This window comes from Mesocricetus auratus, unplaced genomic scaffold (assembly GCF_017639785.1).
Source record: "Mesocricetus auratus isolate SY011 unplaced genomic scaffold, BCM_Maur_2.0 Super-Scaffold_100045, whole genome shotgun sequence".
NCBI lineage: Eukaryota > Metazoa > Chordata > Mammalia > Rodentia > Cricetidae > Mesocricetus > Mesocricetus auratus.
In genome coordinates, this window is record NW_024429222.1 from 4317297 (window position 1) to 4341454 (window position 24158).

General features: G+C 44.0%; 1 long non-coding RNA gene across 12 annotated transcripts in view; it reads left to right on the forward strand.

Annotated features, from left to right (window-relative positions):
* LOC106021873 overlaps positions 1 to 24158 on the forward strand; it is an 88065-nt gene that overhangs the window by 46166 nt on the left and 17741 nt on the right. For 11 of the 12 annotated variants that reach the window (XR_005873018.1, XR_005873022.1, XR_005873024.1 and 8 more), the window contains 3 exons: positions 12007 to 12175; positions 21375 to 21512; positions 22138 to 22246. This is a non-coding gene — a long non-coding RNA (uncharacterized LOC106021873). Of the gene's footprint in view, positions 1 to 12006; positions 12176 to 18364; positions 18495 to 21374; positions 21513 to 22137; positions 22247 to 24158 lie in introns of all 12 variants that reach the window. The other variant, XR_005873015.1, reaches the window with a different exon arrangement.

The window sequence follows — 24158 nt, forward strand, 5'->3', positions numbered from 1 at the left end:
TTCCTGGGACCTGCACCATGGAAGATGAGAACTAACTCCTAATGTTGTTCCTTGACCCGCACAGGAGTGCTACATGTATACACACATATGCACATGAAATGCATCAATAAAACTCAATATGAAAAGAATCTGAGAAGAAGGGAAGTGACCAAAGAAAGAGGAGCCCTCCCTGTGGGGTCACGGCTCAGTCAGAACAGAATATTTGTTTCAGACTTGTCTACCAGACAGGACAAGGGATCTGCCTGCCTCTGCCTCCCAGGTGCTGGGATTAAAGTCATGTGCCACCACTGCCTGGCTGTCCTTTTCTTCATCTCATCTTTAAAAAATCCTTCCTTCTCTTCCCTCCTTTGTTTATATCAGACTTGACTATCTCTGAGCCAAGCAGATTTTCGTAGGACTCAGTTCTTACACATTTACAACGTCTACTTTATAATGAGGAACCATATTGTACCCCATTAGCCCAAAGCAGCTAGAATAATATACTAAAGATGATTCATGTAGAGCACAAACTACAGTCATCCAACGCAGCCATATTAACTTCCCTTCTTTTCTACATTTAAACTGCGTGTGACCCTCCCAAGTTCCCCTGAAGCTTACTAGTTATTTCCCTGGCATGCATCGTTGACCATGTTTCTAATTGGATGGGTAGAATTGAAACTTTTTAAAGCTGTTGTTACAGGAAGCTGGCCTAATCTTTATCCATTTGAGTCTTAGAGACATTGTATACAAATGGTAGCCTGGGCTTTGCTAGCAAGTGAGGAGAAGGAACCAAGGGAGGGCTACTAGCTGGCCCACAGCATCTCTGGTGACCTCAGTAAAGGCACACTGGGCCCCTGCTGCATGGCAGGCTCTTGGTATAACCAGAAGCCTGCAGTGTAAATTCTCTGTCAGGTCAACTTCTTTGGTTCTTGCATCCCTCGGCGCCAAGGTGAAATACTTTCCTCATTTACACACTCTTTAGGAAGATTTTAATCCATTTATTTGCAACTCGAGGTGACTTTGTTTCCTAGAAGACACTTGGCAGTCTCTGGAGTTGGGGGTGGGAAGGAGCCATGGTGGAGTACAGACAGGACTCCAAAATAGCCTACTGTGGACCTGGCGACTTTCCGCAATGATGTTTTCTCTGCTTCAACGTCTCCAGTGTCAGATTTCAGAATCTCTGCTTTGATCCCTATTTCCTCCCTGGGGTGGCACTGCCAACTGGAACCCAAACATCCATCCAGGAGAGCAGGATGCTGAAGAGTGTTAGTTCAGTGCAGCCTCGTAGCTCCTCCTTGGTACCCATCTCCTCCACTGCCCAGCGATGCCCTGTATTGAAGCAGTTCATACAAACATCTTTCAGGGCCCCCCCTGGAAACTGACACTGAGCCAAGGCTTGACCTGAGGTGTTTTTATTGGAGCCATGGGTAGAGTGCCACAAAAAGAAAAGAGGCTGAAGTCTAGAGTTTGGCTGTTTTTGGAGCCGAGTGCTGCCTCCCAAAGCCGAATTAATCCCACAGACAGATTCCCTAAGTGGGGTTCCTGTTGGCCCGATTTAAAACCCCCAGGGCTTTTTCTTTTGTCTCCCGGCTCTATCACTAGGTCTTCACCATGCTCATCAGGACTAGACACCATATTCCTTCTACCCTGCTGTCTGGGAGTTGTCCACATGAACTGAACAAGCACTGCATGTGTTCTACACGCCAGAGAGAAAATGACCTTGTACTTGGCCTCAGTTGTTCCCTGGTAGGTGTGCTCATCAGGCTCTCATCCTCATGTTAAATGCCTGGGAGCAGCAATTCAAAAGGAGGAAGGATTGATTTGGGCTCATGGTTTTATAGGTCTGAGCCCACTGTCACTGTCTCCATTGCTACAAGGAGTGGAAACAGAGCATGGCAGCGGTGGGGGATGTGACCCAGCGGAGATGCCCACTCCACGATGGCTGGGGAGGGATGGAGAGAGTATTAGGTACTAGGTATAATCTTCAAAGGCGTGCCTGCAGTGGCCCACTTCCCTCGGCTATACCTTACTTCTTCAAAGGTTCCATTACTTCCTAAACTAGCATCACCAGCCAGTGACCAAACCTCAACCACACAAGCCTCGGGGCCGCTTCCTAACCAAATCATGGGTGGAGGTTAGGGTTTGCGTTAATAGACTTAAGTCGTGTGTGTGTGTGTGTGTGTGTGTGTGTGTGTGTGTGTTTCTTAGGATTCTTGTCATGCCTCCATGAACCTTTTAGACTCTGAGGTACTTAATATTTTCCTTCTGGTTCACTACATTTATTTTATACCTTTTTTTTTGAAAAATGAATTTTTATTCATTCATAGGTAGAAATCAGTTTGCACAAAAGGAAATAGTAGAAAAATAGGCAACAGAAAAAAATCATCTTCCTATTAAATTCTGATTGAATGCTGCCACTCCTTGAAGGTTCTAGGCACTGTGTACACATCTATACGTATATTCAGGAGGAAGAACCAGAAAGGTCAGAAGCTCAGAGCCATCCTCAGCTACGCTTACTGTTCACAAGATCCCATCTTATTTTTAAAAAATGAAGTCTAGCACAGAAGGGGCAATGGGATTAAACTGTGGCATCCCCTGAGATTGTGGAAGGTGGTGCCAGTATCACTGGGGTTCCATATCTCTGCTCCTTTATATGTTTCTGGGTGATCCTACTGATGGTACCAATTAATCTAACTTCCCAGAGAGCCAGCCGTTTCAATCCCCCTTTAATGTGTGCCAGGCATTGGAGAGAGCCAGCGTTGGGGTGTGCTGGTTAGCTCACCTGGCTACCCACAGTGAGATTCTCTAGCCCTATGGCCCAGGGTATGTGCTGCAGTTAAAAATTCTCTCATAGGTTTTGCCCTGGGTTCGAACTCTAGCCCTGAAAGGAAACAAAAACACCCTAAAATGTGTCTCAGTGGCAGCAGCCAAATCCATACAGAAGTATCCTTTCAGGGGCCTATACCACTTACATGCACATTTCCATGGACAGGCTGCTTCACGGCCACAGAAAAAAAAGCCAAAAGCCATGTTTCTCCTCTGATTGAAGTGTCCAATTCTGCCTTTCCATACTAAAAAATTAAACTAGGGAAAAGATAAATCCTAATCCTATTTTGCATTGAAGTTTCAGTTTTTTCAAAGTTTTTTAAAATGGTAATTGAAAGAAAACTCCCTGTAGAATTGCTATAAAGTGGTACTTCAAAAAGTAGATTAAAGATATAGATGATTTTAACTACAACATTTCTAGAATAATAAAAATGAGTCCTAGGAGACTAGTGGGAAAATGTCTAACTTTCCTACTTAATAAGTCTGATTTGCCTTTCCTTAATAAGGGTTATGCTTATTTTTTTCCACGATGGCAGAGTTGGGGTCTGTGTGGTCTTTAGCATTTCTAGAAAGAAAAATTATCATACAAAGTAGACTGTTGCTTCAGTAGCCAGAAAATGAGATAATTTTGGGAATCTGTGAACAAGCGTTAAACTATGATGTTGCTCTTTTCTCCTAGGCACTGCGTAGAAATCAGCCCTCTCATAGCTGATTTCAGTATGAGAAAATGAATGCCTGAGTCAAAAACAAAGCAGATTTAAAATTCTGAAAGTAGACTAAGTTATTTTCTGTGTTGAAATCTCCAAGAACGAATCTAATTTTGGACTAGAATATCTTAGAGATGGAGAGTCAGAGATGAGCTATGAGTTTCCTTTTTGTGGGACAGTGATATTGATGACCAGGAGAAACTGCCATGCCTTCTCTGCTACCCACATGGCTCTCTCTCAAACTCTAGGCACTCCATAAGCTCCTATAATGTCCTTTTCTGGCAGTAATAAAATAAATGAAATTTAAGCTGGGTGTTGGTGGCCCTCACCTTTAATCCCAGCACCCAGGAGGAAGGCACAGGCAGATCTCTGAGAGATTGAAGCCAGCCTGGTCTACACAGTGAGTTTCAGGACAGCCAAGGATACACAGAGAAACCCTGTCTCAACCACCCCACCCCCTGGGGAAAAAAGGAAGAAATTAAATTTTGGTCAAGTTTACAGGGTGACAATGTTGGGGAAAATTAAGTTATTTTTGCCCCAAAATACACTGAGTATTCATGGGGGCACTGTGTAAACTTCTTACAAAGGGGGCTCGAGTTATGCTAGGATGTTAGCCAGATGGGCTGTTGTATTCAGACACTGCTGGTTAGGCTGTTTTGAAAGATTTTATGAAGAGTTCTACTAAATTGACTGTTGAGATAAAGGGCTAATTCCACCAAATGTACAGGACAAGGTTGGACAAACCCACTTCCTCCTAGGAAAACAGAACCTAATACCCAGAGGACACTTAGATGCTGCAGTGGTTTGAATGTAATTGGCCCCCATAAACTCATAGGGAGTAGCACTATTAATTAGGAGGTATGGCTTTGTTGAAGTAGGTATGGCCTTGTTGGAGGAAGTGTGACATTGTGGTGTTGCATTTTGAGGTCTCCTCTGCTCAAGCTATGCTTCCTGTAGACAGACTCCTTCCTGTTGCTAGCAGATCAAGATGCAGGACTGTCAGCTACCTCTCCAGCATCATGTCTGCTTGTGTGCAAATAGGCTTCCCACCATGATGACTGTGGACTAAACTCTGAACTGTAAGCCAGCCCCAATTAAATGGCTGGCTTATATGGCCATAGTATCTTTTCACAACAATAGAAGCCCTAAGTAAGACAGATGTCCATTTATTACAACCCATGAATGCTCCACTTGACATTGATGGTAATGACACCATACTAGTTAGAAAGGGGTACATGGAGGAGTTGGAGATGGAGGCTTCTGGATTTTTTAATTGAGTTTTTTTTCTGGGTTAGTCATCTAGGAAATCACTCTGTTTCATCCATTGTATGAAGGCTAATTACTCCAAAGTCATCATTCACCTGTCCTCTATCTCTCTATCCAAAATATTAGTGATTCTTTCTTGTTGGGCATTCTCTTAAGTCCCAGGGATATGAGAGGTAAAGATCTTATCTGTGCCTTAAAGAAGTAGACAGTTATGGAATGTAATGCCTTCTTACAATAAGTCTGCTCAGATTCATATGGGAACTGGGAGAATATGTGTTGAAGACTGATAGGAACCAAAGATGGACATATAGCTAATCTGACACCTGTGATGTCTTGGAGCAAAGGAGTATAAGTCCTTCCTTACTGTCTTTTCTTTTCAAGATTATTGGCAGGGGCTGGAGAGATGATTCAACAGTTAAGTGCACCGACTGCTCTTCCAACTGTCTGTAATTCCTGTTCCATGGGATCTGATGCCCTCATACAGACATGCATGCAGGAAAAACATCAATGCATATAAATTGAAAATAAATAATTTTTTTGAGGCAGGGTTTCTATGTATTGCTTTGGATCCTGTTCTGGTTGCTCTGTAGATCAGGCTGGCCTCAAGCTCACAGAGATCTGCCTGCCTCTGTCTCCCAAGTGCTGGGATTAAAGGTGCTTGCCACCAGCGCCCAGCTGAAAATAAAAAAAAAATTTAAAGAAAGATTATTTGCTACTATTATTTTACCTTTGTGCTTAAACTTCAGAATCAGCTAGTATCTGCAGAAGAACAGGTGCTGTACTTTTCCTGGAAGGAAGGGGCAAACATCACTGTTCTTTTCTTGACTCTATCATTTGAATCTTTTCTCTCTTTTCTTGATAGTCAGGCTAAAGGTTTGGCAAGTAGGTTGATTTCTTCAAAGAACCAACCTTTGATTTCATTGATTTTTTTCTCTGTTATTTTTTCCACCATTTGGTTTTATTTGATTTTTTTTGCTTTGATTTCTTTATTAATTTATTTTTTACATTCCAAACCCCAGTCCCCTCCTGCCTCTCCTCCTGCTTCCCTTACTCCCCAACATCTCCCATCTGCTTCTCAGAGAGGGTAAGGCCTCCCCTAGGAAGTCTACTAAGTGTGTCCCATCATCTCATTGAGGCAGGACTAAGGCACCTCCCCAACCCCCACACCTCTGTGTCTAGACTGGGAAAGGTATCTCTCCATATAGAATTGGCTCTACTAAGACAGTTTGTGCATTAGGATTAGATCTTGGACCCACTGACAGTGGCCTTGTATATTGTCCCAGCTGCACCTTTGCCACCTATATTAAGGGAGTCTAGTTTGATTTTATGCAGGGTCCCCATTTGTCAGACCAGAGTCAGTGATCTCTCACTAACTCGGGTCAGCTGATTCTGTGGGTTTCCCCATCATGGTTTTGACTCCTTTGTTCATGTTGTCGCTTCTCCTTTACTTCAGTCGTAGTCAAGGAGCTTGACCCAATGGTTAGTTGTGAGTTTCTGCATCTGCTTCCATCTGTTTCTGGAAGAGGGTTCTAGTTTCTTTGGGACTGTGGATGGTAGGCTGGGTATCTTTTGCTTCATGTTTGGTGTCTACTTATGAGTAAGTACATACTATATTAAAAACTGGGGTACAGATCTAAACAGAATTCTCAACAGAACAATCTCAAATGGTAGAAAGACACTTAAGGAAATGCTCAACATCCTTAGTCACCAGGAAAATGCTAATCAAAACCACTTTGAGATTCCATCTTACACCAATCAGAATGGCTAAGATCAAAAACACCAATGACAGCTTATGCTGGAGAGGATGTGGAGAAAGGGAAACACTCCATTGCTGATGGGAGTGCAAACTCGTACAGCAGCTGTGGAAAACAGTATGGCAATTTCTCAGAATAGTAGGGATCAACCTACCTCAAGACCCTGTAATACTCCTGTTGGTCATATACTCAAAAGAGGCACAGTCACACCACAAGGACATTTGCCCAACCATACTCATAGCAGCATTATTTATAATCGCCAGATCTTGGAAACAATCTAGATGTCCCTCAACTGAAGAATGGATAAAGAAAATGAGGTACATTTACACAATGAAGTACTCCTCAGTGGTTAGAAGCAATGACATCCTAAAATTTTCAGGCACATGGGCAGAACTAGAAAAAGCCATCCTGAGTGAGGTAACACAACCCAGAAAGACAAATATAGTATGCACTCTGTTATTTTTTTTAAGATGTGATTCATTCATTTTCACCATAATCTTTACTCCCTTCCTCATGCTGTTCTGGTCTCTGCTCTTTTTATGGTTTCTCAAGATAGAAGTCATTAATTTTTGGATATTCTTTTAAGATTTAAAAAAAATTGTGTGTGGGTATTTGCCTGCATACATGCATGTGTACCACACATGTACCCAATGGAGATAGAGTGTGTTGGATCCCTTGGAACTCCAAATATAGATGGTTGTGGGTGCTGGGAACCAAACCTGAATCCTTTGTAAGAACTGGGCCATCTTTCCATCCCTTGGATCATTGAAAAAATAGTTTTGTTCTTTATTTGAAGATTTATTTATTTATGCATATGCTTGAGTGTATTGATAGACAGGAGGTTGTGAGTCATCAATTGGGTGTTGTGGAATAAAGCAAGAGAAGTTAGTGCCTTTAACAAGCAACTCATCTCTCCAACCCTCCATATTTTTAAAGAGCTATTTATAACCACGGAGTTCCTTGTTAGCAGTTTTAGCTCTATCCTGCAAGTCTTTGTGGTCTCAGTTTTCCCTCAGAGTTTGTTTGTTGGCCATTGTTAAGTCACGAGAGTGTTGATTTCTAAACATATATGGCTTGCTCAAGTCTATTTTTGTTGCTTATTTTTAATGTCATCTCATCAAAGTCAAAGAACATTTTGTGTGTCATTTCAATCTTTTTAGAAGCTCTGAGATCCAATACAGGAGCTAGCATATGGTGTATCTTGGTGAATACTGCATGTCTGCTTAAGAAGAATGTGTTTTCTGTCATCTTGGGGTGGAGAGTTTTATATAGATGTCTGTCAGGGAGAGTGGTTCAGAGTGTTCTTTGTGTCTCCTAGTTCCTTATTGATTACCTACCTTTTATACACTATTTTATACACAATGTATGGTGACATATATAAGTACTTAGAAATAATTTTATTATTTTTAGCTGTTATTGAAAACATTACAGAACAGATTCGATGGTTCCACATTGTGGTTTGAAATTTATCCCAACTGTAGGTTGAGTGAAACTACAAGTGGGAAAGGCTGTGGAAATCCAGAAGTTTCAGCATTTCCTTAGCGTCAGACTCTTCCTCAAGTGATCTCCTGACCCAGGGCTGAGACCCTGGGGACATAACTATCCTTGCTCCTCCCTTCCCATCCTGCAACTTGATTGGGCTACTGCTCCTAGGACCTATCTGAATCCATTTCTTCAGCTGCATGACATTGCCTGCTAGCTTGTCATGGAACTTCCTGCCAACGATCATGGTGATCTCCAGATCTCCATGCACATGTGACTGTTGGTGTGGAAGTCCTTAACCGGGTATGTGTAGTACTTCTTGAGGGTGATCCAGGCTGGCTTCTTCAGAGTGTCGGTGTAACTTCACAGCCTTGGCATGAATGTGGCCCATGTTGGAGGATCCTGGTAAAAGAGAAACATAGCCATCATCATCATCATCATCATCATCATCATCATCATCATTATTATTATTATTATTATTATTATTATGTTGCCTGTTTTCTCTTCAGTTTTGCCAGTTATTGCCTCATACCTTTTAGGCTTTCTTTTTGGGTTCATATATGTTTACAGTTGTGTTTTTCTGTCAGCTCAGACATTTTATTCTTATTAAAAAGGTTCTCCTTTGTGCCTAGAGACTGGCTGACTTAGTCTTGGGATGGTGCTGCCACCCCTGGCAGCTGTATCCTCAGGCACAAGTGCATCCATGACCCCAGCACTAATGACTTGTTCCTGGCTTTCCGAACCAGTCATTTTACGGAACTTTTTTTTTTTTTTTGGTTTTTCGAGACAGGGTTTCTCTGTGGTTTTGGAGGCTGTCCTGGAACTCGCTTGGTAGTCCAGGCTGGTCTCGAACTCACAGAGATCCACCTGCCTCTGCCTCCCGAGTGCTGGGATTAAAGGCGTGCGCCACCAATACCCGGCTCCGAACCAGTCATTTTAAGCTCTGTATAAGGCAGCATTCAGAACTTACTCTGGCAAGTTCATACCCCCAACAAGTTCCTCTCTCTCCAGTGTTTCCTTTACTGCTTATGCCAGGTGACCTTTCTTAGTACCCCAAACCAGACAGTTAAAGTGGCTTTAGGCTTCAATTCTCCTAAACTAGCACTGTTTGTTCAAAATGAAGTATTTGAGAGAATCTCTCTTATGAGAGCGCTTACACAGTTTTAAACATATCCAACTTTGTTTTATCCAATTAGTAATTTTAGGGAAAAAATAACCTAGTATTCAAGCATTCGTAGTCTCCAACTGAATATGCAGTTTTCATTCTATACCACAAAAATATAGCTAGCTATGCACCATGGCACATATACTCCTCTAGCTTCCTGGTGTTTTGAACCTGCCCAGCCCAGGGCCCCAGATCTCATCAGTGAAGTCTTGGTGAGTAATTAGTTTATGGGGCCCAGCCAGATATGGAAGCTGGTGGCCAGGCACCTGAAGGACATCGCTGGCTTTGCTGCTCTTTACTCCACCCAGCACTGCCAGATAACCAACAGGGGATCCTCGGGAGCAAGGGAAGCACAGATCCGTTCTTTATAAGATTCATTATTTTCCAGACACCAAGGGTTATGTTGGGTTATTTGGGATGGTGTTGATCTGGGTTACTGGCTCTTTACCATTTAGAAGTATTTTCAGAGACATGTTTTTAGAAGAAAAACCCATCTTTATAACCAAACCCTTCCCTCCCTCCTCCCCCCCCTTTATCTCTCTGTTTCTCTCTCACAAACACACACGCGTGCGCACATGTGTGTGCACACACGCACACACACACATACACACACGTACGCACACGTGCACACAGATATAGGGCACCTAATGTTCTACACAGAGTCTAGAATCTCAGGAGTGACAGAGTCCAAGATGTTCTCTCAGTACGTAGCCAATGAATGCATTCCCATGGAAATGTGGCTGGGACCAAGGATACAAGCTTGCTTTCTTTAATGCGTGCATCCAAACATGATGGAGAAAGGCACATTTTGGAGAGCCAGACCATCTGGCTTTAAAACACACGCTGAAAGTAAGAATGCTGGCAGCACCGCCACCTGTGCACTGTGTTCGAGACTTCCTAGCTGCTGTCTCTTGTCCTCTTTCTACTTCTCCCCTACCCCTGGGCATCACTGTCTGCTTGTAGGAGACCTTGACGGAAAAAAAAAAAAAAACTCAGGAAATTTAAAGAGTCACACTGCTCCTGAGTTGGAGGCTGTGACTTGGGGGAGGATGCAGGGTCAGTGTGTGTGACCCCACGAGATAACCCCAGTCATGATGTAAATCGTCTGGGCTCAGATCTGTGTTTGAAGAGCAATGTATCTGACAAAGACCTTCAGAAAAACAGCAGGCTGCTTTGGGAAGCCATGGGCTTTCTGGTTCCGGAGACGCTGCAGCACAAGCTCGACAACCACTCCTCAAATGCTAGCATTCCTCTTCGTCTCTGGGGCTGAGAATCACACAGATGAGAACTAACTCAGAGCACCTCCAGGGGCCAAGCAGATGGCAGCACCGAATGAATGGTGCTGTGTAGACTCAAGGTTGAATCGAAATGTCCAACTTTGAGGAGGCTATGACTTAGTGTTGCTGGGTACCGTCACTCTGTGGGACAGCAGCCTTCACACGTTGTCCCTAGCTGTTGTGAGAACTAGAACTTGGTTTTGGCCAAGGTGGGCAAGGCTTCTGGTCTCATGGTGCATCCACTTTGTTAGTTTGTAGAAGGTGGGCGGTAAACAAGGGAACAGGCATAGTCATGTGCCATAGACTGAAATGGCTGCTGGGAAGGAAGGGCGCAGGTAGGCTCCTGAGGACCGAGCGCTCAGCGCCCTCATTTCTAGGACCATTTTGGTGGGAAGTCATGACCCCATCCTTGGCATTGGTCTCCTAACAGTTCTGGGAAAACCGTTCTATGACTCAGCCACGGGAAAGGTCTGACAGTCTGGCTGCCCAGGAATTGATGATAACCTGGGCCTTTGGGCTTCAGCTACCTGGAAAGTTGAAACAAACAGCGTGGAGCGCTGAATGTCACTCTTTACACAGGGGCGCTGACTCCCAGAAATAGCAGGACTCTTGTTTGCTTTGGGTTTTCTGCTCAGCTTGGACATCATCAGTTTGGGCCAAAGGTTATAGTGTTGATTATTAGCGGAAAGAGTTATAGCAAAACAACAACAACAACAAAAGGACTAAACTTTTGACACCAAAATTTCTTCTAAAGGTGGCATTCTGTGGTTAGTTTAGGATCAGAGCTCCTTATCTAGCCCTGGGTTGGTGGGGAGGGCAGAGCTCATCCTAGATAGGCTGTTGGCTCTGCCTACAGCTTTTATGAGCCAACCTTTAAAAATGTGAGGTTTGACCTTAAAAAATTTCAGATTGGTATTGCTTGGAAAAGCTGGAGATCTGTTGGCAAAAGCCGGCTTCCTACAGGGTACCATCACCCAGCAACATGAAGCAGCAGCTTCCCCAGAAGGCGGCCACTAAGGTTTATCCTTGTATCTCTCCAGCACAGGGCACTCACTGTGGCCACCTGCTCCGCTGAGGGAGGTGTTTGAGTTTCGAACATGCTGTTTAATCAACTGTCACATTATTAATTTGAAAAGCAAAAGTAGTGGTGAACCTTGAACTCTCAGAGCTGAAAACACATTTAAAGAACCACCCCCACCCTTGTCCAAATCAAATCCAAAGAGGACACTAGCCATGGTGAGGTCCTCTCGGTGACATTGGTGACAAACTGCTCATATGTGGACATTCAATAGCAGCCATTACATTGAGTTGAGTCCGAAGCAACCTAAGAAAGCATTCCTGTATTCCGAGGAAGTTTCCATCGCAAATGCTTTGGAAGGCAAGAAAGGAAGCAATAGGGAAGTGTGTTTTCTCTCAGGCCTGTGTGCATTTTCTCAACCTTAAAAACTGGATGCAAACATTGGCCGTCCCACCCTGAGCACTATCTTGTTGATCTGTGCTTCTCAGTGAGTCTAAAACGTCAAGAATGACTTTCATCTCTTTGGCACTAGGTGGGGATGGCATAGGAGGAAATGCCCTCCTCTCTCTTCGGACACGGAGAAGGAGGAAACTCCCGAGACTTTGAGGAAACATGGACGATTCTTTGCTCACGAAGCATCTCCTTTGACTTTGGAGTCTGGACCGCCATCATTCCATTTTGGCTTTTGGATCAAGAGAATGGTGAGGCTTCAGGTGCTGGGACTCAGTGTAGCCCCAGGATGCTGACATATGCTGCCCCATTAACAGCTCTGACAGAGTTGGGCTCTACTCAGCCACTTCAGACAGTCACTGCCTAATGTCTCATTCAGTTCTTAAACAACCTTGTGAGTGGGGAAACTATTACTCTCCACAGCTGACAGACGAGGCACCGAGAAGCTGAGAACCTGAGGGTTTTATCCAGAGCCTCGCAACCAGACAGGCCAAAGCTGGGGTGTGTGCCTTGTTTCGGGGACACCTTACTGCTGCATTACTTCAAGTCAGGTCTTGAGGAAAATGCACACACATTGTGAGGTTCTCTCTTAAGGTACTGATGCAAACAGACAGAACATCTCTCATTTCCTAACTGGCTAGAGCTGTGCTGCTTTACATGGTACTCACCAACCACACGGGGCCACTTAAACTTAAAATCACTAACTTACTGAAATTACAATTCTAGATCTTAGCCTCACTACATATGCTCCATAAGCTCCAAAGACCCACAGCATTAAATCCTACAGTATGTTTTGGGTGCCAACAATGCAGAACACTAGAACTTTCCATAGAAACTGTATGAGAAAGCACTGTGGCAGATGAAGAATCAGAGAGGCAAAGAGACTTATAACACACACAGTGGGACACAGGTTTTAAAAAGCACACAGTTCAGATGTCACATGTAAGTCCCTCCCTGGCTTCCTGTTCCTGCTTCCAGGACAACTCCTTTTTGTTTGCCACTGGACCCCACATCTGCCCATGGCAGGTAGCTTATCTTCGGTTTCACTTGTGCTCTGTGCTCTGTGTGTGAGAAATGGCTATCAGGACCTCCACACTCACTCAGCCTTGGAGGACTCTTCAACAGAGACACGGTTAAGAGTATAGTCAATGGACTACAGGTAGTAGGTACAGATGCTGGGCAGCTTATGTAAACTTGGACTCTGAGTGGGATCACCTGTAAAGGGATGGTTGAACTCAGAGGGTCTGCAAGTGTCTGCTCAAAGATCCTGGCTGAAATCCCATAGCCACAGCTATGGTTATTACCTTGGGGGAAATGACTTAAGGTGTCATTGTCACATAAGTCATGCTTTGTGTGTACTTCCTGGCCATTGCTGTACCCTTCAGGCTAGCTCCCACTGATAATAAGTTTTGGAAGAAAATAATAAAGCATTTAATCTCAGAAAAAGTTTGTTACTAGCTTTTTTTTATTTTTAATTTTAAATTAAAAACAAGGTTCCTTCACATGTCAATCCCAGGTCCCTCTCCCTTTCCATCCCCTCCTCCTATACCTTCCTACCAACCCTCCCAATACCACCTACCCCCTCCTTTCTCCAGGGAGGGTGAGGCCCTCCATGGGGGTGTCATTTCATCCAGGGCTGGGCCTAGACCCTCCCCCAAGAGTCCAGGGTGAGAGAGCATCTCTTATTGTGGGATGGGCACCCAAAGTCCATTTGTATGCCAGGGATAAATGCTGATCTACTAACCAAGGCCCCATAGATTGCCTAGGCCTCCTGACTGACACCTATATTCAGGGGTTCTGGATCAGCCCCATGCTGGATTCCCAGCCACCAGTCTGGGATTCAAGAGCTACCCCTTGTTCAGGTCAGCTATTTCTGGGGATTAAACTAACTCAGTCTTAACCCCTTTGCTCATCGTTAATAGGTTTTTTTTTTTAAACTAGTGTTCATTAGGGCTTTTGCCTGCATGTATGTTTGTATGAGGGTGTCAGATGTCCTGGAAATGGAGTTACAGACAGTTGTGAACTGCCATGTGGGCTTTGGGAATTGAACCCAGGTCCTATGGAAGAACAGCCAGTGCTCTTAACCACTGAGCCATCTCTCCAACGCCTATCTGTTATTAGCTTTGTGGTTTCTATATTTGCCCCTTTCTTTGGAGCAACTTTTTTTTTTAGTGTGATAACTCTCTATGTATGTAGTCCTGATTGACTTGGAACTTAATTGTGTAGATCAAACTGATCTTGAACTTACAGAGGTCTACCTGGCTCTGCCTCCAGAGTACCAATATTAAAAGTATGCACCACCATGGCTGGCTCGGGGGAAATTCAGTTTAAGACCTTGGTGGATGTCTGAAACTGTGATAGAATGCAGCTGCAAATAGTCTGCATATCCCTACGATGAAGTTTAGCCTACTGGTTAAACATGGTAAAGAGTAACTAAGAAGACAGAACAGCCACAGCAGTGCATGATGACCCAAGCTATGTGAATGTGCTCCCTGCCCCTTCCTGCTGCACTCCACACATCCTGCCTCTGCCCAATAGGATGCCCCCATGATGAGATGAGGTGACACAGCCTCATGCTCCATGTAAGGACCACTTGAGCACAAGTGCTGAGATGTTCCCATAGTGGATGCATGAGCTGGATGACCACGTGGCTAGCCAACAGGGAGTAGATACAGCAAGGATAGCCAGCCTGAGGAGGATTCATGAGTAGCAGGCAGGAGCAAGATTTCCTCCACAGAAAGGCATGCAACTTAAAACTTGTGAGACTTTTTTTTTCCTTCTAGAATTTTCCAACTGAAATTTGATCATGAGTAACTGAAACCATGGAAAGCAAAAGTGACATGCAAGGTTGGGTGTAGTCTAGATCGGTTTCCCATCAGAAGCACAAATCTCCAGTAGCAAGTGCCTTTGTCATGCTAGTCTCGATATGCTTGTAGGTCCAGCAATGGGGGAACTTATTACCTAAGGTCAGTGCTTTGCAGCTTGGACCTCCTTGTTGGACTGACTGCCACATGAGCCTGACCATCTGAATCTCTTTGCCTTTGCTGAAATAGGGCAGTGCTAGCTTTGTGAAGTTTCATGACCATCACTGGGGGTGGGGAGAGGGGGAAAATGAGCCGAGAGAATCTGACTATTAAACACATTACATGTATTTATGGTGCTCGTGCCCCAAGGCCTGGGATAAATCGGAGAAGGAAAAACATTCCACTCTGGCTCTCAGTGACCCCTGAAGGAAACCCCCCATGGAGTCATTTAGGATAGTAATTTGAGCATAGACTCCAGCATGCGTTCCTAGCCTTCCCTCCATAAACTCAGGAGCCTCACGATAATCGGCACCAAAGTGCTTGAAAATGTGGCCCAGAACCCTTCCAGATGAGGGTCGGGCTCAGAGAAATAAAAAGTTAAGGGTGCGTTGCTATGGCATTAACATGGAGGGAGTGTGCAGGGACTTCAAACTGTGCGCTGAAAGTGTGTTCTTTCTGCGTGCCATGCCCATGAAATGCTAAGCCAGCAAAACCATTAAAACGTCAGACAGGGAGCCAGGTGGAAGAAATGCATGTTTAATAGTAAACATGTAGCCCGTGGTAATTGTGTCCCTTGAAAAGTTAAAGATGGGGGAGAGAGGAACTGAGAAGAAAGCAAGCTGGGGAAGGGGGGCTGCTGGGCTCCTTCTGCCCTGTGCTGAGCAGGCAGCCATCCTTACTCAGGAAAGCTCACAAAAGCATCTCCACTCCCTCCCTTTCACTGGCGCTCTGCACCAAATTAACCAGCAGGTCCTGAGTCCCAACTTACTTCCAAAATATTAGGTTGAGTGGCACAATGTGGCCAACATTACAGTTTCTTTGGCCTATGAAAAGTGTCAATTTAGCCTAATTAAATCCCAAACTAACTCATTTGTCCATCTTCAGTGTCACCATCTGGGTGCACGTGGCTTTGTTCTCTTAAAAAATGAGTTCAGGACACTACTGCATACACAGGCAAGTGCCGCTGTGAGGGAGAGACGGGTCTGGAGAAGGTGGCATACTGGTTTCCAGTTCCTTCTCTTCCTCTGAACTGGAAAGAACAGAGTTCTTGACTGGGTGATGGTGGCATGCACCTTTAATCCCAGCACTCAGGAGGTAAAGACAGGTGGATCTCTGTGAGTTCTAGGTCAGCCTAGTCTATAGAGCTAGTTCCATGACAGCCAGGGCTACACAGAGACCCTGTCTCAAAAAACCAAAACCAAAACCAAACAAAGTTCTTGCTTGCTACTGCCTGCAGCTCTGGGGGTCTTTCTGCAGGACAGCTCTTGCTTTGCCGAAGGCAGATCTCAGGTGAGAAGCAGCATGCTGAATGAGGAGCGAGTCCTTCAGACTCAGGGCAAGAGATTGTGGGTGAAGAAACAGTGTCATCTAAGGAGAAGCTGGGGTGTAAGTTTAAGAGAAGCATTGAAAAGAGTGCACACAGTAGCTGAGAGATGGCTCAGTCATTAAGAATACTTGCTGCTCTTAACAGTGGACTTGAATTCAGTTCTCATTACCCATCTTAGGTAACTCACAACTGCCTGTAACTCCACTTCCAGGGATCTAGTGCCCTCTTCTGGCCTCTGTAGGCACTCACACACACACACACACACACACACACACACACACACACACACCAAATTGAAGGAAAAGAAAAGAAAAGTTACATACAGCCCTGAAAACATATGGTCAGAGAGGACCTGAGAAGACTTTAAGATTTCTCCTCTGGTCCCCTAACTTAGAAAATTAGTGAAAGATATCTTTTGTTAATTAATTTGCAAAGGTTGGCTGCCATGGCTGTTTTTTTAAATCAAGTATTTGATTTTCATCAACTGAGTCGCACTATGTGCAGGATAACACAGCAATAAAGTGACCCAAGCTGTTCTTGATGAAGCAGAGACTTCATATTTACTAGACAAAGACTTAAGGGAATGCCATGATAGGAGTCTTAGAAGGAGAGAGAGAAAGGGAAAGCTAGCTCATTTGAATGAACAATTGGGCTGGCTCAATGGCTCCTCAGGTAAGAGTGCTCGCTCTTCTTGCAGGAGATCTGAGTTTGGTTCTCAGTACCCATGCCAGGAAGCTCACAACTGCTCATAATCCAGCTCTAGGGAATTCATTAACTCTCTCCTGATATCCACAGGTGCTCATACACACATGTATACATACATATACACAAATATTAAATAATTCTTTAAACATGAGATAACTGAATGCCCTCCATATATGAATAATTGGATATACAAACTTCAAATTTGTTAACCTCCTAGTAAGACAAGCCCAAAAAGACTCACTTCAAGGTACTTAATCTCACTGCTGGATGACAAAGAGATTCTTCAGAGCAACATGAGAAGAAGGATTTGCCTCATGTAAAGGATTCTCATTTGAACTGGGTGCTCAGTGGAAAAACAGGATGTTGCAGGGCCATGGGACGATATCTTTAAGGCACTATACAAACTACCACCATTACCATCACTACCATCAACAAGACCCATTGGCCAAGAAATTTGTATCTAGCAAAACTATAGGGGGAGGGAGGGGACAGTGAGTCAGATATCTCCAGATGAACAGAAGCTAATGAATAATTGGGTTTGCTTTTCCTGGAGACATAAATGAGTGTCTGTTATCCACAGACAGGGCACCAATAACCACCCAATTAAAGTCTAGCTTGGGGAACCAATGAGTTTAACTAGGGTCACTTATGGGAGCATGGAGGAAAGTTACCTACAGGATCATGGGTAACTTACAGGTACCACTAAAGAAGAGTCGCTACCCTGCCTAGTAATTGCTAACTCCAACATCCTTGGTGGGCGTGGTTAAGGGTTTTGTGTATCTCATGAGCCACCTCATGAGTTCTTTGTAGCTCCTAATGTGCCACTTTGTGAGCTACTTGTATATGGTCTCATGCATTTTGTGAGCCACCCTACCCTCCATGAAGGAACGCTAGTAAGCTCAATCTTGTGACAGTCTCACTCTGATTTAAAGATAGCAACAATCACTGTGGCAGTTTGAAAAAAATGATCCCAAAAGGAGAGGCATTATTAGGAGGTGTGGCCTTGTTGAAGTAGTTATGGTCTTGATGGAGGACATGTGTAACTGTGGAGGCAGGCTGTAAGGTATCATATATGCTCAAGCTACCACCCAGAGTCTCAGTCTACTTCCTGTTGCCTGCATACTAACATATAGCAGCTCCTTCTCCAGTACCATGTCGGCCTGCATGGCATCATGTTCCTATCATGATGATAAATGACTAAACCATTGAAACTGTAAAAGCTGCCACTTCAATGAACTGTTTTCCTTCATAAGAGTTGCCTTGGCCATGGTGTCTCTTCACAGCAATAGAAACCCTAACTAAGACAGTCACGTTATGCTCTGAGGATAAAAATCCATTCTACCCCTTCCCTAACGCTTACATTCTTTTTGTCCCCCTTTCTGCAGTGTTTGCTGAGGCTGATAGAGGCTCCATCTAGGGCTGAACATTCAATAGTCAGGTGCTCTTAACACTCTGGCCATGCAGTCATCTCTGCAGTAACAGCTCCCCTCTCCAAAAAGAAGCCAGTGTGACCAGGTACAGCATGAACAATGATCTATGGGAAGATCACAAATTTTTAGAAGGAAATTTCATAGGCATGTCTTATCCACTCAAGAAAACAATAGCAATTGCTTCCCTTTAGGGTTTATGACCTGTTTAACCAAGGGCTTTTGCCCTGGTTTACAGTACCAGGCATGAGTTTTCTCTGCGGTCTTAAAATCTAGAAAGCAGTTGGTTGCACCTGTAACTATTGTGCCAGTGTTGCACAAGTGATCACATTTCATCTGGAATGTTGATGGCACAGCACTCAGGATCCACAGCTGAGAAGGATTATTGGATACATATCCCTAAGATGTCCACCTTAGTCCCAGCTTGATTTCTTTCATTTTTAAAAAATTACATCTCTCTGTTGTATGTGTGTATGTATGTATGAATGTATGTATGTATGTATGTATATATGTATGTATGTATGCATGTGTAGATGCACATATGTGGAAGTTAAAGGACATCTTCTTGGAGTTACATTCTTATTTTACCATGTGGGTTCCAGAGACCGATCTCAGGTTTTCAGGCTTAGAAGCAAGCATGTTTACCTACTAAGCCATCTCACTATCCCCTATCTTCAGCTCTTTCAACCAAAGCATGTGATATCTTTAGCAATAGGTCTTACTGTCTAGTTCTGCCATTCAATTAACACTAGTAATAATAGTCTTTATGGTTTGTGGCTTCAGGGTCTTCTCTAGCTGTTAGCTTATATCAGTAGGGAACCCAGGCACTGGGATTTTCCCTTAACAATCTTATGACTCCTGGAAAGTGTCTTCTGCCACACAGTGTCTGTGTGCTTTATTTCAAATCCTTCAATTTTTTGAAATGTTCTTGTAGGTGTTTCCCAAGATCTATAAGACATCCGAGAGTTAATACTACAGGGGAATAGTTGGGGATGAGTAAGAATAAAATATATTGCATGGAATTCTTAAAGAATTAATAAAATATATTTTTAGAGTAGATAGCATTACATAGTGAAACCTTTTTACAGAGAGTAGACAGGATCTCTGAGAACTCATTGGCCCATTCCAAACAAATGCCAATTGGTCTTGGGAGGCTAAGGGGATACCAATGTAAAACATTAGTAAGGGCCAAGAAAGCATGAAAAGATTTCATCCCTTGTATCAATTTTTTTCCTTAAAAGAGTGTATGGGGTATAAGATCAGGATGGGAGACACTGTCTCCATCCATGTTCTCCATGACGCATCTGGCCTGCTCATCCGCTGCTTTGGGACTGCCAGGTATCTCCCCATTCCTCACAGACTTGGCAGGGATAGCTCTCACTACTTGGCCTGGCCCAGGGCCAAGGGGAACAAAGCCATGCTCTGCTGGAATTAGTTCCTGGGGTCTGACAGGCTCTGGCTATCACCGTGGCTGCCACCTCTCCTGAAAAATCTCCAATCAGGGTGAAGTCTCCACCCCTAGGATACTTTCTTGCAAGGAGGAACGTATGTAGCTGTGCTGAGGAGGGAGAGAAGTGCCCACTCCCGGGACAAGTTTGGTCTCTCTCATTCTGTTATTGACTCCTTCTTTCACTCCTTTGGTGGCCAGTTGCTGAGGCCCTAAAGCCTTCCAGAGGCTCATCTCAGGACATTTGGCTTTCTGTTAAACTTCCTGGAGGACTATGACCAAACACAAATCTTGCTACATTTGTATGAGTTGGACAGGCACTTTTCTGCTTTTCCTTTTCCACTCAATGATCTAGTACCTTACTGTGGTGGTTTGAATTGCTATGGCCTCCAAGAGACTTGGACCCATAGGGAGTGGCTTTATTAGGAGGTGTGGCCTTGTTGGAGGAAGTGCGTCACTGTAAAGGCGGGCTTTGAGGTCTCCTACGCTCAAGCCATGCCCATGTGACAGTCTCTCTGCTGCCTGCATATCAAGATGTAGAGCTCTCAGCTCCTTCTCCAGCACCATGTCTGCCTGCATGCTGCCATGTTTCTGGCCATGATGATGATGGACCAAACCTCTGAACTATAAGCCGCCAGTCCCAGTTAAATGTTTTCCTTTATACAAGTTGCCATGGTCATGATGTCTCTCCACAGCAATGGAAACCCTAAGACACTTAATAACTCAGTTACACAGTGATGTAAATCATTCAGATCTGCCAGGAGTCTCCTATCTTATAAAGCATATTGGCTCACCACAAGGCACAGCAGAGCCACCGAAGTTTCATATCGGAGTTCCAAGATGCTGGCCGAATAGACTACTTTTCCGTTCTCCTGTGATCACAGCCCTATAAGACAGTGAACTGGGCATCAAACACTGCTTCTTTTTTACCTGGTTCCTCAGTAATGCTTGTCCCTTCTCATATGCAAGGGGACTTCAGCAGGTAGTAATAGTTGAAACTGTTCATTGCAGTCCGTGCAAGGCTCTTTCATTTCTTATTTAGAAACCTTTCCCAGTCCAGTGAGATGTCTCAGTGGGTAAAAGGGCCTGTCCTCAAGCCCCATGATAGGTTCCATTCCCAGAACTCACTTGATAGTAGGAGAGAACTGATTCTCACAAGTTGGCCTCTGACTTCTTTGTGTGCTGTGGCACATGTGAACCCAGATATATAGGCAAACAGGCACACACACACAGACGTGCACACAGGCACACACACAGAGATACACACACTCAGGTGCTTGCATGTGTGCGTGCACACACACACACACACACACACACACCTTAAAACCTTTCCTAATTCAGAAGCAATTCAGAGGCCAAGTATTCCCTGATTACCATAGTTTCCTGTACCTGGTCCTGTCTGCAAACTGAAACATAGATCTTTTAGTTTCTCTCCTTGTAAATGTCAGCTCTGAGAGTTATCGTCTGCCATTTCTCCCCTGCTCTCTTCCTCTTCAGTCTGACTTTTAGTTATCTTTCCAGTCAAGGCGCTAAAACACATTGAAGTGCAACTTAAGGAAGAAAGGCTTTGTTTTGGCTCTTAGACTGAGGTCCAGCCCATCATGCCAGGAAAGTCACAGAAGTAGGAGCCTGAAGCAGATGGACCCGTTCCTTCTACAGGTAAGAACCAGGGTAATTTGTTTTTGCCTTCAGCTCACTCTCCCCTTTTTATACAGCTCAAGATTCCATCCTAGGTGCCACCCACAGAGGTCAGGTTTTCCCACCTCAAATTAGCCTAATCAAGACGATTCCCCCAGACACGCCCACAGATCCACTTCTTGAATGATTGTAGAGCTCATTAAACTGACAATTAATCAAGATGAACAATCAGATTTGTACTTTCTTAAGAAATGGTATGTCTTTAGAAATGGCAAGCTGGGCTGGAGAGAGGGCTCGGTGGCTAAGACCACATGCTGCTTTCCCCTAAGAAGCAGGTTCGATTCCCAGCACCCACATGGTGGCTCACAAACATCAAAACTCCTGTTACAGGGGATCTGATGCCCTCTTCTGGCTTCCAAGGGCACTAGGGATGAAAGTAGTGCATGGATGTGCAGGCAGGTAAAACCTCACAGACATTTAAATAGAAAGAAATGGCAAGCCAATAAGTATCTCTACCTCACCCCACCCAACCCCAGTCTTTCACTTCCCGATTCAGAAACCAGTTTGAAGAATGGTGATGGGGGATGTCCTTTTGTATGTTTCTCTTACTGGTTGATGAATGAGACACTGATTGGCTAGTATCCAGGCAGGAAGATACGTGGTACGACCAGATGAGGAAAAGGCTGGGGAGAGGAGACAGAGAGGAGCGGTGAGAGACGCCATGCTGCCGAGGGAGTAAACGTGTCAGATTACAGGTAAGCCACAGCCTCGTGGCAATACAGAGATTAATAGAATTGGGTTAATGATTAAGAGAGAACTAACCCATAAGAAGCCTAAACCATTGGTCAAACAGTTTAATAATTAATATAGCGTCCGTGTCTTTATTTGGGGCAGAATGGCTGCGGGACCGGGTGGACAGAAACCTCCATCTTCAGAATAGCACCCGCATGTCTTGCTGAGCAGACAACTCAGCATCAGTTGCATATTCTGGTTATTATCTCGTCTCATGTGCGTTACTTTCAGATACTACAATGCATTCTTCGTACCCATCATCTGTTTAGGGGAATCTCCCTATGCATTTGATGGACCCTATTTATCAAGAAAGCATGACACCCCCACATTACTTAAAGGAAAATCTGCTGGGATTCTTCCAGCAAACATTCCTCTTTCAGGCAGAGGAGTCCTAGTTGCATGTCTTTTCACCCAACAGTAGCCATAAGGCAAGTTCTCCTTTCAAACTCAACTTTGGGTGTGTCGTGTTCTTGTTGAGGTTGGCGTTAACTTTCCCCGAGGACACATAAACAAACATGTACAGAAAAGAGGGCATTAAAGACAGACCAAAGAAAATGTTCTACCCAAGTTTAGTTTGATGAACTAGACTGGGGTAACTTATGGCTGATTATACTCCCTGAAAACAAAATCTTCGTGGCCATTAATTTCTGACTACTTATTTATCCATGGAGCGAGACGGAGCTTCACGTGCTTCTAAGCTCTTGTCAGTTGAAACCTCATGCACGTGTTCTGCAAGCCTCATGAACCCCTAGGCTGCTGCCTAGTGTGCTGTCCTGTGAGCCCCTGGGGCATGCGTGCCTTCTGCACTGCTAGTGTGATGCCTCAAGCATTCTGCTTCTCTCCATGAGGGAGAGTCTTGTGTCAATTCAGTGAGTGTCACACAATGATAAACACAGCTTTTCTGACTTCAGGATGGCAGCAGCCATGCCATTCATGCCTAGGAGACAGAGGTCTGCAACGTTTCGCTCTAGACACATGCTGTTTGGAGTCCTTCACACTGAAATGAAAGGGACTGTTGAGTAACTCAAAACTGTATGAAATGGGAAGATCTCCTATGAATATCTGAGCAAATACGAAAACAATCACTAAAGCCGGGCATGGCTGTGAATGCCTGTTATCTCAGAACTTGGGAGGCAGAGGCGGGGGTGCACTGAATGCAAGGCCTGCCTACACCGTGTTCTAAGATCCTGTTCCAGAGCAAGCCCTTCACACACATGCATCTCAGAACAACAACATGTTAAACTTTGTTAAATTGGTATGTAATTATACTTCTCATTTTGTAGGACTCAAAAGATGAACAGAATAGTCATAAATGTGGTAATTATTATACAACATACAACGATACAATTTGGGGCATTAATAACTAGGGACAAGGATGGAGCTCTACAGCTATATAGCTTTTGAATGCAGCTTTTGTGACTGGAGTTAATTTGGTATCAATTCAAAATAGATTGTTGCACATTTAGATGTGGAACCTAACTTCCATGTTAGCCACATATGTGTAGAATATAGCCAAGAGGAGATAAGAGAGTGAAAATATGTCATTAAAATATCAAGTAAGCAAAAAATATTAGAACTACAGTCCCCTAAAATTAAAAGGGAGATGCAAGACAAATAGCTACTAGGGAAATCAAATAAAATGGCAGAAGTATCTTATTTCTCAATTATTATTTTAAATGTAAATACATTAAACTTCTCAAAGAAAGGTGCACATTGGGAAAATGGTTTCAAACACATGACCTAAGTGCTTTTCATCAGAGACTCACGATAAATCTAGATATACACACAAACTGAAAACAAAGGATAGAGGTGGTTATGTAGATCTAAGGTGGTTAAATTGATATTAACCAATGAAACCAAAAGTTGGTTGTTTGA